Consider the following 3,567-nt stretch of genomic DNA (forward strand, 5'->3'; position numbering starts at 1 on the left):
TTAATATGACTCTGATTAAACGAAGTTTAAGTGTCTTCCTTTTCAAATTACAAGTATAAATAAGCATTGTTTCTTCTTTCTTAAAAAAAATATCACACATACGTAGTGTTGGCTTGGCGACCCTAATTTTAACCTTGTCTTAAGTTATTTAACGTAATATGTATATGAAGTTCTAAATATTTTCAACTCAGAATCAGAAGCATACTCATGTAATAGTGTCATTGAAAAATACTATACACAGTAAATACTGTATTGTACGACACTGTACTTACATATATGAAAAAATGTTCCTGTAAATTTGTGATAATCACTTAAGCAGCTCTCTCTTTAGTTTTCTGGCGCTCTCCCCGATTATTAAATGATAACGAGATGACGGTGATAGGTGCACAGATATAATGATAACATTGCTTCTCGCGCCCTCTATGTGTTTTGGTTTTGTTTCGCTAAGTTCGTCACCAGTTTAATTAACATGCAAGATAAGCTTTCGATCTGAGGAGGAATCCCTTTTCAGCGATGAGCAGGGAAATTTCCAACCAGGTGACGTCATTACTTGCAATGCAGATTGCGGTAAAGTTCAGAAACTATTTTTAGAACTCCGGTGATAGCGAAAGCATGCCCGCATGTTGTCAAAACAAAAATTTCATTATGACTTGGTGGACAAAATAAGCCGGGAACGACAGTCACAGTACAAGATAATCCATGTTAGATGTATTGTTATCGATGCACCTTATCTTTGCGTGGCCTAAACGGACCGACTAACGATGATGATGTGGAATAATGTGTCAGTAGACCTAAACATTTCCTGTTACCAATAGCTGATAATCGAATTTGTTATGTGTTCATAACATTCAGAAAACTATTTAAAAAAATTATAATATTATAAAGTCCAATTTTTTAACTTATCATTGTAACTTATCATTATTAGATAGTTGTTTTGTATATTTTTATTATTTCTATGGGAGCTATGTGATATAGTCGTCCGATGTTGATGAATTTTAATTCTGAAATAATTAACCAATACTATATGTCGAAGAACTTAGAAAAAAATTAAAAAACAGCTAAGTTTTAATTTTGTTTCCTTTTTTTTCCGATTGTTCCTATGGGAGCTATATGATATAGTCGTCCGATTTCGATAAAATTTTGACCGTAATTCTGAAATAATTCTGAAATTATAGGTCGAAGAACTAAGAAAAAAATTAAAAAACAGCTAAGTTATAATTTTTTTTCATTTTATTTCCGATTGTTTCTATGGGAGCTATATGATATAGTCGTCCGAACCGGCTCGTTCCGACTAGTATACTACCTGCAATAGAAAGACAACTTTTGGGAAAGTTTCATGCAGATAGCTTTAAAACTGAGAGACTAGTTTGCGTAGAAACGGACAGACAGATGGACAGACGGACGGACAGACGGACATGGCTAGATCGACTCTGCTAGTGATGCTGATTAAGAATATTTATACTTTATAGGGTCGGAAATGTCTCCTTCACTGCGTTGCAAACTTGTGACTGAAATTATAATACCCTCTGCAAGGGTATAAAGACAAATCTCTCAGCCCTATAACTGCAAAATAAACATGTTTTTTATTATCCACTTTTTGAGAACCCTTAATTATCCTAAATATTTTATTGAGTAATAAATGAAAATGTATGACACAATGATTAACAAGTCCTTCGTTGGGAACTTTCCAAAACGATCGCTTTTATAAGATAACATCTTATGAATGTAGGTTACCATTCTTTGTCACCGGCAAAAAGATTTGCAGGCGACCAGTGATTCAATTTCGTGCGAATAAAAGTGAAACGCCTTCGAAATGACGTTGATAAAAACACCCAAAATTTCGTCCGCCCTTCCTGTCTCGCCCAGCAACAATTGAATTTACTTTGTGATCCAAAAATGTGTTAATTAGCCAGACACGTTCGAATCGTTGACCAAAATTTATTTGTTTACTTCGCGCCTTGCGAATGTATAAAGCGTTTGTGTGTGTTCCCAAAAATTTGGTTAATAACTTTGGCAAAGTACCAAATTCGAGTGGTCGCAGCTGACAAGTTGTTTATGTGTGTCCGCACATTATGGCTTCATTATGAAATCGCAACTAATCTGAACTACACATACTGATAAATAGGTTTGCAAATGAGGTGATTGATATTTGCCAATTTGACGAGGGCAAAACAGATCATATGGGGCTGAGGAAGAATTCCTGGTTACCCAGTCGGTTTCTTTTAATTAGCCAGTCTTAATAGTAAAACCAAAGTATCGGTGAATGAAAAGTGTCCAAAATGTGGTAACTGAAGGCTGATGTTATTCACAATAGCAGTTCTAAGCAATTCAATTACCATATATTATTAAAATTAGCAGTTACACCAGTTTCAAATTTTTTTTTACTTTGTTAACCACAAACTCGTCCACTTGGTTCACAAAATGTTTAATTCACAACAAAATGATTCTAAAACCTTTCCATTTTATTCGAACAATATTTGTTTATTATAATACAGAATAATATATTGTATCCATATGGGAAGGGCAACTAAGGCTTTTACATTTTTTTTTTTACCGTTACTTTTTTCTCCATTCTTATTTGTCCCACATAGAAATACGAACTTAAAACATGAGCAAACTAGGTATTTTGAATTTTCGTTCAACTGCTATGCTTAATTTTACTGCACTTTGTTTTTTATTTTATTTATTTCAGTAAGTTGACAACATATACTGTACTATTTAAATGGCGCGCTTATTTTTTTAAATCTGACCAGATCGTATTTGCGCCGCTGGCGTTGCCCCATCTAGCATAACTTTAATGTTGGCCCTTAGCAAGGACACCATCCATAATTAGCGAAGACGCGCTTCGATACAAGCAAAGACCCGCAATAGCGAAGACACGCTCCGATATGAGCAAACTGGAGAAACTCTTCCCAGTTAGCGAAGACACGCTCCGCCGTTAATATTTGTTAGGGACAACCGCTGTTGTTGTCATCGCTATGTAGGTGTAGATGCCTTTCCACCTCTAGCGAGAAAACTTGAATTTCTGTAAGGAAAACGTTGTATTTAAGCATTACATTAAAGCAGTTGCTTCAAAATTTCTTTCGCTAACTCTGCATGTAAACCATGAGTGTGGATGCTGCACTCGCTAAATTACATGTCTGTGCTAAATACTAAATTTTAATTGCAAGCTGAATAGCCACCTATCGGACTGTAGCGAAACTGGTGGAAATAATAAGTTTCTAGCAGTTGTTTCTGCCCTCCTGTAGGTGTAGCCAAAATTTTTTTTTTTTCAAAAACGGACACTTGGCGCCACCTGTTGGTTGAGAAGAAAATATCGTCAGAGACGGAAAAGCATCGATAATCTCTGCCAAACATCGATAGGAGCTATATTTTGAAAACATCGATGACATCGATGTTGGCATCGGTATTTACGCACCGCTAGCGGAGAATTTGCGTGCATGTGGTGGGTTTCTGTTTTGTAGTGAAATGTTAGCGAAACGTCGAACTAACAGCGAGAGAGAGATGGACGGATAAACATCGATAGTCTCTACCAAACATCGATATTTTGAAAACATCGATGTTCGC

The sequence above is a fragment of the Drosophila elegans genome, unplaced genomic scaffold (assembly GCF_018152505.1).
Source record: "Drosophila elegans isolate 14027-0461.03 unplaced genomic scaffold, ASM1815250v1 contig_476, whole genome shotgun sequence".
NCBI lineage: Eukaryota > Metazoa > Arthropoda > Insecta > Diptera > Drosophilidae > Drosophila > Drosophila elegans.